Source organism: Mauremys mutica, chromosome 4 (assembly GCF_020497125.1).
Source record: "Mauremys mutica isolate MM-2020 ecotype Southern chromosome 4, ASM2049712v1, whole genome shotgun sequence".
Classification (NCBI taxonomy): domain Eukaryota; kingdom Metazoa; phylum Chordata; order Testudines; family Geoemydidae; genus Mauremys; species Mauremys mutica.
This window is the reverse complement of record NC_059075.1, coordinates 29391213-29407001: the sequence shown is the minus strand read 5'-3', so window position 1 is coordinate 29407001 and position 15789 is coordinate 29391213. Positions and strand designations below refer to the sequence as shown.

General features: G+C 42.6%; 1 protein-coding gene across 2 annotated transcripts in view; it reads right to left on the bottom strand.

Annotated features, from left to right (window-relative positions):
* The window catches only part of BTBD7 (BTB domain containing 7), a 100274-nt gene extending 84889 nt beyond the window's left edge, over nt 1-15385 (bottom strand). The window contains exon 1 of one of the 2 annotated variants that reach the window (XM_045016054.1): nt 15261-15385. The gene's annotated coding sequence lies outside the window, so the exon portion shown is untranslated. Of the gene's footprint in view, nt 1-15235 lie in introns of both variants that reach the window. The other variant, XM_045016053.1, reaches the window with a different exon arrangement.
* Between the last annotated feature and the right edge of the window lie 404 nt (nt 15386-15789).

Here is a 15789-nt window from a genome sequence, read left to right as displayed (position 1 = left end):
AACACTGACCAGGTATATGTAAACCAGCAGGTTGTTTATAGTAGATCGGAGATGAATACAAAGTTAGTAGGCAGAAGGGACAGAAAATACAGACTAAGGAATTGGGGTATGGCATTGTGGACTGGCACTGAAGAACTATCAAAACCCAAGCTTTATAACCCAGACTTCAGCTGCTTCCCCTCTGCAGTGTAAGTACATTTGAGCCCACCTAACAAAACCTGTGGTTCTAACCTATACCCCTCACTGGGCAAGCAAACCTGGATTCAAAGCACATATAAACCTGGGTTTAAGGGTTGTGTGTGTGTGGATGGGGGGAGGGAGGGTAAGAGCCTAGGTTAAGCCTACAGTGAAGACATACCCTGACATCAATTTGACTTCCCACCCATTTCTGTGCTTTCTTGACACCCATCCCCACCCTCCCCCCATTGCTCCCCTTAAACATACTTCCTGGGACATTTGTTGTCACTGCAGATTAAAGATGCAAAAATCAACCCTTAAGTCTTTTTTTTTTTTTTAAATAAGAGATTGTATTTCATTTATCAAGCTGGACATGATACTGCACTGTCGTCTTTGGGTAATGACACTGGGCCAAGGATTTTGAATTCTGATCTCCTGCTTCATGACTTGCTTTAAAAATACTGCTATGCAGAACCAAACTAACTAGTACAATTAATTTAGAAAGCAGAACTTGCATAAAATTGCCTTCAGCATCTGCATCCTAAAATGAATTATAGAAAATTTGTTACTCTACCCATATTTTAGATTTAATATAAAGTTAAATATTAAGGTGTGGGAAATTCTGGTACTAGAAAAATTAATCCATCAAATCAGTTTTACTAGCGGGAGGGAAAAAAAAAAGATAACTACTTAGAAATCTAGTGAACTTTTTGGAGTTTGCTGGAAGAGGTAATTGCCCGTCACAAAACCTGATAGTTTGAGAACTCCATTTACTATGGGAGGGAGAAGCCCCTTCAAAAATAGCCAAAGTTATAGGTCAGAATAGGAACGAGAGGCTGCTAGGCAACTCTCTGACACCACATTCTACAAGCCATTACCCTCTGATCTCACTGAGGGTTACCAAAAGAAACTGCACCATCTGTTCAAGAAACTCCCTGAAGAAGCACAGGAACAAATCTACACAGACACACCCCTAGAGCCCCAACCAGAGGTATTCTATCTGTTATCCAAGATCCATAAACCTGGGAACCCTGGACGCCCCATCATCTCAGGCATTGGCACCCTGTCAGCAGGATTTTCTGGCTATGTGGACTCCCTCCTCAGGCCCTATGCTACCAGCACTCCCAGCTATCTTCGCAACATCACTGACTTCCTGAGGAAACCACAATCCACTGATGATCTTCCAGAAAACACTACCCTAGCCACTATGGGTGTAGAAGCTCTCTACACCAACATTCCACTCAAAGATGGACTACAAGCCGTCAGGAACAGTATCCCCGATAATGTCACAGCAAATCTGGTGGCTGAACTTTGTCCTCACCCACAACTATTTCAGATTTGGGGGACAATTTATACCTTCAAGTCAGCAGCACTACTAAGGGTACTCGAATGTCCCCACAGTATGTCAACATTTTTATGGCTGACTTAGAACAACGCTTCCTCAGCTCTCGTCCCCTAACGCCCCTGCTCTACTTGCGCTACATTGATGACATCTTTATCATCTGGATCGATGGGAAGGAGGCCCTTGAGGAATTCCACCAGGATTTCAACAATTTCCACCCCACCATCAACCTCAGCCTGGACCAGTCCACACATGAGATCCACTTCCTGGACACTACAGTGCAAGTAAGAAATGATCACAAACACCACCCTACATCGGAAATCTACTGACCGCTATACTTACCTACATGCCTCCAGCTTTCATCCAGACCACACCACACAATCCATTGTCTACAGCCAAGCTCTAAGATACAACCGCATTTGCTCTGATCCCTCAGACAGAGACAAACACCTCCAGGACCTCTATCAAGCATTATTAAAACTACAATACCTACCTGGTGAAGTGAAGAAACAGACTGACAGAGCCAGAAGGGTATCCAGAAGTCACCTACTACAGGACAGGCCAAACAAAGAATGTCACTAGCTGTCACCTACAGTCCCCAACTAAAACCTCTCCAGCGCATTATCAAGGATCTACAACCTATTCTGAAGGACGATCCCTCACTCTCACAGAGCTTGGAAGACAGGCCAGTCCTCGTTTACAGACAGCTCTCCAACCTGAAGCAAATACTCACCAACAACAACTCACCACACAACAAAAACACTAACCCAGGAACCAATCCCTGCAACAAACCCTGTTGCCAACTCTGTCTGCATATCTATTCAAAGAACCTAATCACATCAGCCACACTATCCGGGGCTCGTTCACCTGCACATCTACCAATGTGATATATGTCATTATGTGCCAGCAATGCCCCTCTGCCATGTACATTGGCCAAACAGGACAGTCTCCACACAAAAGAATAAATGGACACAAATCAGACATCAAGAATTGTAACATTCAAAAAACAGTAGGAAAGCACTTACATCTCCTTGGACACTCAATAACAGACTTAAAAGTGGCAATTCTTCAATAAAAAAAACTTCAAAAACAGATTTCAACGAGAAACTGCAGAACTGGAACTAATTTGCAAACTGGACACCATCAAATTAGGCCTGAATAAAGACTGGAAGTGGTTGGTCATTACAAAAGGCAATTTTCCCTCTATTGATACTCATACCTTCTTGTCAACTGTTGGGAATGGGCAACATCCACCTTGATTGAATTGGCCTCATTAGCACTGACCCGCCACTTGGTAAGGCAACTCCCATCTTTTCAAGTGCTGCAATATATATACACACACACACACACACACACACTTTACTGTATTTTTCACTCCATGTATCTGATGAAGTGGGTTTTAGCCCACAAAAGCTTATGCCCAAATATATTTGTTAGTCTCCAAGGTGTCACAAGGACTCCTCATTGTTTTTTCCAGACAGGAAGTAATAATTGGATCTGTCAGGATGTAAATTAAACATTTTAAGCTTACAATGGTTTCCCATTTACAAACAAAGCCAAATGTTTATGAAGTCAACAAGAAATGAACACACAGGAAAAAATGAGTCGAGGGAGAGGAAGATCGTTAGCCTGTCTAGGAGCAAAGACAATGAACTCAGGAGACGGGGTATTTCCAGAAAGCAGATATGACACCTGGGCATCCTGCACCTAGGAAATAAATGGACAACATATTGCATTCATGAAAGTAGGGTCTCAGCTGCAGAGCACTTTGGGTGACAAACTTCTTTAGACAGGAAGTTAGTCTGTTAACTCTAGTCTCTAGAAAGCATGTTATGATTTTGCTTTATATGTAACCATTTGTTTCCAATATCCTTACCATCTCTAGTATTTGATAGTACAGTAGCTGCAGCTTAATATCAATCCTGACATTAGCAGCTTCCGGTTACTGGCAACATATTGCTGGGAATCAATACCATCCCATTAACATCAACCTTAATGGAATTCAGATATTAGCAATGGCACACCACTTATTAGAAACATTTTTGGAAGAAAGTCACCACCGGGAGGCAGGTTTACAAGGCTGCAGCCAGGGAAGAAAGTGCTGGGACATGTCTTCTCTGGCTGCAGACCTGCAAACTTGCCTGAAGTCAATGCTCAGCCTATCCCAAGCCCGTCCTTCTGGGGCTGCAATCTGGCAAACCTGCCTGCACACAGGAACCACACAAGAAGTAAAGGGCTGTGCGCAGAGCAGTAGCAGGGAGCATGGGCACCAAGTTTATATAATTTTTGGTGGTGCTCAGAACGGGTCCATGTCCTGCCTCCCACACCTGCCTTGTAAGCCAATCTATATGCTACTCCTGTCCACACACCCCACCCTGGGTGCAGGGCTGGCAGCAGAGCCCTGGGCGGCAGCTGGGACCCCGTGTAAAACATGGGGGTGCTGCAGCACCCCCCCACAGCCCTAGTTCCTGCGCCTATGAAAATAAGGTTAAGCGTGCCCTTCAAGTTGATGCTCAGTGGACAATTGTGAACAGAGATACTATTTATGTCAAAATGTATGTAAAATATAAGCCCAAACATTGGTGGAGCCAGGCCCATGTTCCTGAATGTTGGTGTAGCATAGGCATCATGGGCCCATATAACTCGCCACCTATGGCAGGGAGAGAGGCTGCAGCACAGATGCTGGAGCTGTGCTCTCCAGGCTGTGCCCCGCTGGGGGACTGTATGCAGTGAAGGAAGTGCTGAGCCCTGACGCCTGGAGAGCACATAGAAAGATACAGTCATGCTGCTCCATGGGTCCCACGCCTCTTAGAAAGCACCAGAATCTGGGCTGCAGCCCTACCACCTTCCCCAGCTTCTGCCCTTCCCACAGGTAGGTTCATGGCTGCAGCCAGGGAAGGGACTTCTCCCAGTGCTCCCTTCCCCAGCTGCAGTCTCACAAATCTGCCTTCTGCTTATTAGCAACTGCTGAATAATAGCAATTTTTTTATGGCAACCAAGGGGATGCTAATCAGTGGAATCTACTGTAACTTATATTTATAGTGAAAACAGAATATCTCAGTGCTGTGGTGTTAAGCAAAGTGCTGCTCCTGAGCTGAATCTCACAAGCTGTTGTGTACTGTTCCTGTGGGAAAAGCCCACTCTGGCCCTCCCGGCTAGACATTGCAGAGAACGTTCTGAGGATTTGGGGGCTGGTGTGTGCCTATCATATCTATACATAGAGAGCAAAGCCTGCAAGGACCTTGAAAGCAATGCTTATGTCACCAGAGGCTGGTGGGTTCTGGGAGCTGATCCACAGCAGACACAGACAAGGCTGCTTCACCCTAAGGGCAGGTGGTGGTGAGGGGTTACACAACCCTGGGTACCCCAAGGAGTATCACAACAATAAACTGCAAAACCATTCAATATGTCAGAATTACTTGAGATGTTCTCAGAAGTGAAGATAAAAATATTTTGACAAAAATATACCTCAATTTCTGGGTGTACTCTCCTTAAATTGATAGTTAATCCAACAAAAGCAAATACTGGTCTTTTGTAAATCTCTGACTGGTAACTAACTACTGCTATTTTCTGGACTCAATGACTAGAGAAGAATTTTATCACCAGTACTGCCTAGGTTACAGAGTCATTTACTCAGTCAAATAAGAGCCTAGGTTAAGCACAGAAATGCCTACAAAAACACTTTCCCAAGACTGTAATCTACATTTTTGTAATTAGAAATTAATATTGTAGCAGTTGATGACAACCCTGGTATAATAAAAAGTCTTTCAGTATTTCCATTATAAATCCTTTTTTTCCTGGAGATGTTTAATAAATGAATAAAAAATAAAGTGATTAATAGTTGAGTCAGAGATGGGAGCTACTTTCTGATCCAAATCTGATAGTTCAGAAACAACAACAACAAAACGAACGTGATAAGCATTCAATTCTGTTTAAATTCAGACATAATAGATGGCTGAATTAACAGCGCACACACATTTTTGGAGAAATCAAACCCCCATAGCACCAACTATAACAGATTTCAGTGAGACCACAGGTGTTTGGTATGTCTGAAAGTCTGATCATAACACAATATTTCTCATGTTCTTCTACACATTGTATCAAGTATCAGAGGGGTAGCCGTGTTAGTCTGGTTCTGTAGAAGCAGCAAAGAATCCTGTGGCACCTTATAGACTAACAGACGTTTTGCATCATGAGCTTTCGTGGGTGCATGTATTCACCCACGAAAGCTCATGCTGCAAAACGTCTGTTAGTCTATAAGGTGCCACAGGATTCTTTGCTGCTGTGTATGTGATACTTGTTAGAAAATACTGAGCTACTGTCCAGTACACTACATTTACAGTTTTGAAACAAAAGTATTGCAAAGTGCACTGTCTTGCTTTATTGTTAAAAATGTCACGTCTGTTACTATACCAAATGATCCATGCCTTCATGGCTCCAAAATATGCATTTTGTCAATATTTAGTATTATTGTTTCCATCTATGCTGCAATGTTTAAAGAATGTAACAGTATAATGCACCTCAAAACTTCCTAGAGGTACCACATCAGACTGTAATGGAGGTATCTGCATGGAAAGTGGCAGTTATGATGAATTTAATTGTTTTTTTTTCCCCTTTACCAGGAGGTTCTAATAATGTTTCTGAAGAAAGCAAGCAGCCAAAAGAAATTGAAAAGCAAGCTAATTAACTCAGCTATTCCCATGTATTATAGGACTTTCTATCTGTATCAGGTTCATCCCCCATATATCAGATATCTGCAGCACAGATGCCTATAATGGGGTGAGAAAGTGTCAACCTTAAATGGATTTCCATGTTTGGTTTGTTTAAGACAAGAGCCTTCATGAAGAATGAGCTAAAGGAGAAGGGATGATTAGAGAAGTCAAATGGAGAAAGAATAGGGTTTCACAGGCCCTGGCAAATCCAGGAGTAATCAATAGCGGGACCGCCAGCCAAATCTGGACTGCCAGACACTTATGAACAGACTGCAAAAATCTTTTTATTTACTTATTATCATTATTCTTTTTGTATTATTTACTCTGGACCTTTACTATATTTTGACCAAGAAATTTGGATCTTGACAAAAAATAATTGATTACTCCTGCCGTTATCTTATAGCATTCTGTTGTTTTGAATGGTCCACTTTAGGGGAGGAAGGTAGGGAAGAAAAAGAAAAAGGTGAGTTATATGTTGGGAGCAGGAGGAAAAGAACAACACAAAAACCTTTCCTTTCATTATGATTACTTGAAAAGACAAACTACCTATCATGCAAAGACATTACAGTATCTTTTCCTCCTGCTCCCAACATATAACTCACCTTTTTCTTTTTCTTCCCTACCTTCCTCCCCTAAAGTGGACCATTATTGCTATAGTTTGTAAAAAAAAAAAAAAAAAAAAAAAATTAGTGTAGCAGCTGCTGTGGGAAGCAATATTCCCATTTCACATCTTAACACAAGATAAGCAATCCAGTCATTCAGAAAAAATACTTCATAAGAGATCAGTATATAATACATGAGCATATTCCTTAAAGGATTTAAGATACCTTGGAAGGAATGAAAACATCACAAGTTGCTTAGGTTAATATAGGTGCTCTTTTCAGAAAGAAGACTACACCTCTACCCCGATATAACGCTGTCCTCGGGAGCCAAAAAAAATCTTACCGTGTTATAGGTAAAACTGTGTTATATTGAACTTGCTTTGATCCACTGGAGTACGCAGCCCTGCCCCGCCCCCCGAAGCACTGCTTTCCCGCATTATATCCGAATTTGTGTTATATCGGGTCGCGTTATATCGAGGTAGAGGTGTACTACTTATTACCAGGTTTCAGAGCGGTAGCCATATTAGTCTGTATCAGCAGAAAGAACAAGGAGTACTTGTGGCACCTTAGAGACTAACAATTTTATTTGAGCATAAGCTTTTGTGGGCTAAAGCCCACTTCATCAGACGCATATAGTGGAAAATACAGTAGGAAGACACACACACACACTGAAAAAATGGAGGCTGCCATACCAACTCTAACCAGACCAATCGATTAAGGTGAGCTATTCTCAGCAGGAGAAAAAAAACCTTTTGTAGTGATAATCAGGATGGCCCATTTAAAACACTTGACAAGAAGGTATGAGTAACAGCAGGGGGAAAATTAGCATGGGAAAATAGTTTTTAGTTAGTGTAATGACTCATCTATTCCCAGTCTTTATTCAAGCCTTATTTAATGGTGTCCAGTTTGCAGATTATCACCAGACACAGATAAGAACAGTCCTTGCCCCCCAAGAACTAACTAGTTGGCTAAACCAATTAGCTTAACTAAATTGATAAAAGCTATTTTTAAACCAAGAGTGTGTCCATACAGGGGTCTGCATAAATTTATAGATGTTTAAAGATACCCTTAGTTACAGGGGTGCAAGTTTGTGCGTAGACAAGGCTTCACATGAATAAGTGTTTGCAGGACTGGGCCATGATACACCAAGGATAAGACCCACTTGGAAGAAAAATAAGCTAAAGTTAACACCATCTCAAATTTCCTCCACCAGTCTTTTCTATTAAGTAACACTGAGACAGAGATGGCATCTGACTCATGCTCACACAGATATGTTGTGGAAGTCTTCACAAGGAATATGAGTGAGACGGGTGTGGGCCTGACAAGTGTTTCCAAAGTATAAAGGGACTGAGGTGAGAGAGGGAGAAGGAAACAACAAAAGCATTGAGGGTGCCACCATTAGTGGAGTGAAGGAAGACAAAATAAGATCCAAGATGTAGGCCAGGATGAAGGGTATGGCTACACTTACGGTTTGCAGCGCTGGTCATCCAGCTGTGCATGGCCAGCGCTGGTGTGTGGCCACACTCACAGCTACCAGCGCTGGTGTGTGGCCACATTTGCATTATTTGCAGCGCTGTTGGGAGTGATGCATTATGGGCAGCTATCCCAGCGTTCAAGTGGCCGCAACGTGCTTTTCAAAAGAGGGGGGTGGAGTGGGGTCTAGTGTGACAGGGAGCAGGGGGAAAGAGAGAGGGGATTTTTGGAGCCAACACTGTGTGTTTAGCTTCCTGCATTGAAAAATCAGAACATGTTTCCGACCCCTTAGTCTTAACTCTTAATTGCAAACAGCCTGCAGCCAACACGACTCCCCGCTGTTTCACTCCCTCCCTGCCTGCCTCTCATTTGATTGTTTACAGCCAGGTACAGATGATCACAGCAAACAGGAGCTCTGTTTGTTTTTTAGATAAGCAAAGGAGCTCCGGAGCTCGTTCATAACAAAACAAAGAGAGGCTGCATAACAAAACAAAGAGAGTAATTTATAAAAGCATTCTGGGATACATCCTTATACCCTGGAGGCCAATCACAGCGCTGGTGTGTGGCCACACTTAATGACCAGTGCTGCAGCACCAGCGCTGGAATCCTTATTCCCCATGCTGAGTGAGGTGTACGGCCAGCGCTGCAGCCAGGGAGTTGCAGCGCTGGAAGTGCCCTGCAGGTGTGGCCACTTACTAATTGCAGCGCTGGTGGAGGCTTTCCAGCGCTGCAACTCGCCAGTGTAGCCATACCCGAAGTTGAGCCATGAAGGCAATGAGGAGAGTTTAAGATTTTATATTGCTTCCTAAAATGCACTTCCTTATTTTTCTAGCCTTTTAGAAGTATTTATCAGAATGACTAACGCATGGCAATAACTTTACTTTTAAGCTTTTTAAATTTTGCTTCTTTGCACAGTTATCAAAGCATCAAAAGACAGGTAACTGCCCTCTTGTATCACATTATATAAAGAGATCCAGGTAATTAGGTACACTCCTAAGGTAACTGACAAATATTATTTATGTCAGTACACAAGACAAGACACTCCACAAGATTAATGTTATAGACAGGTTTGTACATAGTATTTAAGCAAAATCCTGATTAAAATCCTACCATTGGATTATTAGTTACATACAAGGGATCTATAGTTGCATCTAATCTCAATATCTGACTCCAGATCATAAGATGACATTGGCTGGCACTAAATTTTCAGATCCACTAATTGAGTGACACTTCTTAAAGTATGTAATTCTTTGATCAAGTGACGGACATTTACTAGCAAGCCTCTACTTGTTGAAACTGAAGCATCACCACTAACACTAGAAGTTTAACACAGATCTGTCAATCAGTTCTGAAAGTAGCAGAATTTTATTAGGTCTTGAAAAAACAAAGCTGAAAGGCTAGGGAAAGATTTTCTATACTCAAACTAGTTAAAAGTTTAACTATGACAAATATTTCCCTTTGGATGATCATCTCAAGTTTTTGGTGTTAAGAAGTTAGGAGACAAATGTTCTCCTTTTATCATACTTAAGAGTAAGAGCTGCAAATTAGCATACTGAAATAATGCTATCTCAAATAGAATATAGTAGAAAGAGAGGGAGATCAAATATGGGCAACGAGAATGATCAGGGCACAGAAAAATTCTCACATGAGGAGGGACTGAAAAGATGTATTCTGTTTACTTTAAAGACACAAACAACAGAGAACGTGATGAGAGCTTACAAAAAACTACAAATGGTAAAAGTACATCAGGATCTTCTATTCATCTCAGTACAAGAAAAAGTGACATTCAATGAAACTGAGAGGTGGCAAATTCTAACAGTAAATTTTTTCATACAATACACAATTAGACTGTTGCACTCAGTGCCCCAAGATAGAGGCCAAGAACCTAAAAGGATTCAAAAGAGGATTAGACATTTATACAGAGAAAATTATTCAGTTATAATAGTAAATATATATTTTTAAAAAGCTCTGGAAGCTATTTGAACTCTCAAGATTCAAAGCATAAATTAATCTCTAATTTTGAGGGATTAGGAATAAAATTCCCCTGGAGGCAGGTTATCCCACAATTACCTGCTGCAGGTCTCTCTCTCTCTCTCTCTGTAGCAGCTGGTACTGGCCATTGGTCTGATCCAATATGGCTATTACGGGAATGATTTAAACCCACAAATGTAAGAAAAGGACCCTCCCCCCAAAATCTATAAATCATTCAGTTCTACTTAGTTACTGAATTACACACTTTTTAAAAATTTTTATATATACACACACATTATATATATATATATATATATAGTATCAGAGGGGTAGCCATGTTAGTCTGGTTCTGTAGAAGCAGCAAAGAATCCTGTGGCACCTTATAGACTAAGTCTGTTAGTCTATAAGGTGCCACAGGATTCTTTGCTGCCTATATATATATATATATATATATACACACACATATACACACACACACAGTCTTTCACTGTTTGGGTGGACTTCTGTACTACTCAATGATCAATTTAAACAGTTTCCAATTTAACTCAATGTCTTCATGCTGCAAGAGAGCTTTGTGCTCTAGTCATGAGAACGAAGAACTGTAAGCACAGAGGATCCTGAATCCTATTCCCAGGTGAGCTGCTGACATTATTTGACTTCCTGGTGTAAGTCTAGCTTGGGGGGGGGAGAGAGAGAAGCAGCACTGCACTAAAAATTAGAAGCTGGAGCTAAGGTGAGATTTCAGATACAAGTTACAAAATAAGTTTTCCTTAAGCCCGCTTTGCTATTTTGCTTTCTTTTCTTTTTTCAAAAGATTAAAATAAAAAGTACACAGATTGTGTACTGGCTTATCCGTGAAGTGTGATGTGGTGATCATTCCAAACAGTCATTAGCACTCAAAACCACCATTACAATCTGTATACTTTTTGGTAGGCCAGGTCTACACTATAAATGTATCTCAGTATAACTATGTCACTCAGGGGTGGGAAAAATCCATACCACTGAGCTATGCAGTTATACCAACCTAACCCCAGTGTAGACAGTGCTATGTTGATGGGAGGGCTTCCCCAATGACATAGCTACTGCCTCTCACGAAGGTGGATTAACAATGCCAACAGGAGCAGCTGTCCTATCAGCAGAGCAGCATCTTCACTAAAGCTCTGCTGCTTTTTAAGTGTGGACCTGCCTATAGTCTTATACATACATGAAAATTCAATTATTCTCTCATCCGCAAAAATTCTCTCATCCACAAAAACAGTCCTGTCAGGTCACAGTATAGGTATATTGGTAGATTAACATGAGAAATACTGTGCAACTGTGTATCAATTTCCACCAAAGAATTTAGCAGCACGTTGAGAATTAAGCCTTTCTTGTGAGTACCTGGGCTGTAAAAATGAGAAGAGCAACTAAGTGACTCACCCAGTGTCACAGAGTTGGTGTTAGAGCCAGATCTGAACACAGACTTCCTAAATTCAGGTTCATAGAATATCAGGGTTAGAAGGGACCTCAGAAGGTCATTTAGTCCAACCCCCTGCTCAAAGCAGGACCAATCCCCAGACAGATTTTTTACCCCAGTTTTTCTAAATGCCCCCTTCAAGGTTTGAACTCACAACCCTGGGTTTAGCAGGCAAATGCTTGAACCACTGAGCTATCCCTCCCCCCAATTTGTGAAATCTAACCCCAAGACTAAGCTTGCTGATTACTTTTCTGCATCTGTTCTGAAGAGAGTGTATACCAGTCTCAATAGCCATTTGGCAACCTACACAAATACATTTACATTTACACAAACATGTTAGAAGTATGAAAACGTCAGTTCTAGTTATATTTTTGTAACAGTTTTAAACAAGAGTTTGCCACAATAAATCCTTAACTAATGCGAATAACAAGTATGATGTATTTGTAAAGGTTGTCTTGTTTTATCCACTGGTATGAACCTAGAACTGTATCACATATGCAGCAGTTTTTTCTTATCTCAAATGAAGGCTAACTTTGGCCTCAAGGCTCTGACAGTCCTGCTGAAATTAATTCAAAGAAATGAACTAAAACTGCTTATTCTACAATTGCATCAGAATATGTAATATGTCTACATACAAAATTTCAAGCTGTCTCCTAAACAGGCTCAAAACCTGAGAAAACAGCCAAGCAGCACGTCTGTGCATGTATTCTAAGATGACTTATAAAAATAATTCAAGTCTTTCATATATGCATCTCTGTAAGTCATCCAGTGCCAGGTATACATGATTACAACACAACCATCTATGACTCAGCAGGGGAATCTGGACATACAAGGAAATTCATTTATATTAACAAGTACAACCATAAAAAAATTAAACCAGAGTGTAACTAAGAAAAAGTAAAAAGAACAGGAGTACGGCTGCTACTCTGAAACCTAAGAAAAAATAGTTCAAGATTTCTAAACTTAAAAACTGTGTTTCTCGTCTGATCAAACATATAAAATTGGAGGAAAATGTCAACCCACTCCAAATGCTGCTAATGCTGCGCCCTGAAGCAGATTAACATAACTCTTAGTGACTGTGTCAAAGTATAAAGAGACAAGGTGGGTGATGTAATATTTTTATTGGCCCAGCTTCTGCTAGTGAGAGAGACAAGCTTTCGAGCCACACAGAGTTCTTCTTCATTCTCTCACTCTAATAGAAATTGGCCCAATGAAAGATTACCTCACCTACCTTGTCTCTCTAATATCCTGGGACCAACATGGCTACAACAACACTGCATACATCAAACTATAAAGAATTTAGTATCAGATCGTTGGGAAGCATCAGGAATAGAAACAAACATTGATTGTAAACTTGAACAGGACTTTCTAAATGTCCTCCTTGCCCACATGAAGACCCCATGCAAGTCAACATTTGAACTGAAATACCAATTACTGCCTATCACACCAACTTTTCAAGTCATAGATACTACAGATCTGATTCACTAGGCCAGTGATCAGTATGTGTATGTACAGGAAACAATCACATAGTGCTACTACACAGAGAGTGGTGCTGAAGTACAGTAGAACAGCAGAGTTACAAACACATCAGGAATGGAGGCTTTTCGTAACTCTGAAACGTTCATAACTCTGAACAAAGCGTTATGCTTGTTCTTCCAAAGTTTACAACTGAACATCAACTTGATACAGCTTTAAACTTTACTGTGCAGAAGAAAAATACTGCTTTAAATAAAACATAGAAACAGTTTCCTTTTTAAAAAAAAAAAACTTCCTTTATTTTTAGTAGTTTACGTTTAACACAGTACTGTACTGTATGTGTTTTTTTTGGGGGGGGGGGTGAGTGGGGAGGTCTCTGCTGCTGCCTGATTGCATACTTCTGGTTCTAAATGCGGTGTGTGGTTGACTGGTCAGTTCGTAACTCTGGTGTTTGTAACTCTGAGGTTCTACTGTAGTAAGTTCTCAATTGGTTCAATGCATTTCAATGTATCAATTACAATTCTAGTTATAGGAAAATTATTCTCTGAAGGTACATACACGCCAAGCGCATTCCTTTGAATATATTACACTTTCTGATATTCTGCCAAGAGTAACCATTTCTACTTTTTAAGGTTCAGACAATGCAATCCACTGACTTTATTTACATTTGGAAAAACAAGAGAACATAACTAACAATAAAAGTACCATCTACTCAGCCTGACAGTTACGCTGGCATTGAATTTCTAATTGGGAAATAAACATTTGTACTCTGGTTTCATACACAAGAGCTTCAAAGCAGGAAAACATAAGTCAGTGAATGTAAGTAAAAGGAATTCCCCTCCCCTTATGTAATACAAGTATAATACTTGTCCACTGAGAGTGGTGTTAATGTTTGTAAAGTGCTATGAGACGTACTCTTCTATACCAGCTTTTAGTCAAATAAATCAAAGCTTAACACCTCTGTGTAAGGTAGTTAAAGTTATTACCACTAACAAACTCATATCCAAAATGGATGTAAGAGGAAACAGAAATAAAAAGTGTTATTATTTACACACCAGAAGTGATTGCATTTCAGTGTTGCTGTATGTGCAGTTTGCCAAGAACTTCAGATTTATCATATTATGCTGTATTGGTTTGGCTACTAGAAAGAAAAAGAAACAAAGCTAGAAGATGCTGTATTGCATTCCCTGGGCCAAATCCAGATATGGTTTAAATGGGTGCAAATCCTACAAAGTTGATGTCTTATTATCTTCCTACGTATCTGTTATGGTGATAGCACTTTACATTTCTAGGCATCTTTTGCCCAAGAATCTCAAATTGCCTGAAAAACACATGAAGTCTCACACCACTTCTACGGTTGAGGTGGGAGTCATCATACATTCCCTTCTGTGACAGAGGGAAAGTGAGATGCATAAGCAAACAGCATGAAAACCCCATCCCACCAGCAGTGGGAATGTACCAGAGGGACAAGCATGCACATTGTCTGCAAAGTACTCCAAGTTCGCTTAAGGCGAGCAATGAGATATCCATGAGGAAAACAGTTGGGCTGGGGGGCCCGCAACCCACCACGGGGACAGTGCGAAGTCCCGTGGAGTGGAGGGGGCCCCGCCACTCACTGGTTTAAAGAGAGACTCTGCAGACAGCCATGGAGAAGGAAAACTAAGCCAAGCCCCGTGGGCTGAAAGGGACTCCTACAACTCAGTACGAGGCAGAAGGGGAAGCTGCCTGAGGTGGGCGTAAGGGGAGCCCTGCAGCCCAGCACTGGGGTGGGAGCGCAGGGGAAACCTGGAGGGAGAGAGTGAAGGGGGCCGTAGGCCAGCAGGTGGGCAGTGGTACTGGAGGGCTATGGTCCAGCCCCCCGTGCTATGGAGAGGGCGGGTGCTTTAGCCCAGCACTGGGGCGGGTGGGCTGTAGCTCAGCTCTTGGACAAGTACAGGGAGCCCTGTGGGCGAGAGGGGCGATGGGGGCATCAGCCCAGCTCCCGGTGGAAGGGGCCGGGGCATGGCCCGTGAGCCCAGATACTCACCGCACTGCCCCCGGTGGCTCCTCACCTCCAACAGCGGCTGCTGCCCGCGGGCTCCATTCGCGGCCTGACCCGCTCAGCGGCTCCTTCTGTTTCCTCTCTCCGGCCCCGCCGCTGCCGGAGCCGCCGCCATTTTGATCCCGAGCCCTAGACTGGGGGGGGAAGCGCCAGGGAGCCTGCGCGGCGGCAGCTCTGCGGCGCCTGGGTCATGTGGTTCGCCGGGGAGGGAGCAGGAGGCTGGCGGAGCCGCGGGCTGTGGGGAGGAGCTGAGCAGGGGAGCGCCGCGGGGCGGCGACATGGAGCGAGGAGACGGGGGAGGCAGCGCCCCACAGGTCTCCCGTGGGCCACGCCCGCCCTCCGTGGGGTAGGGGCGGGGATGTGCCCGCCCTGCACCGAGAGGCGAGTCACAGCACCGGGGTCACCGGCGTGCGCGCGTCCCACCGCTCCGGGTGTTCCCCTTCCTGCTCCTGGCGTGCGCAAGGGACCAGCTCCAGCCAAGCATGTGAGCCCGAGCAGCGCACCTGAGGAGATGCTGGTTCGGTTGGCATCTGTTACTG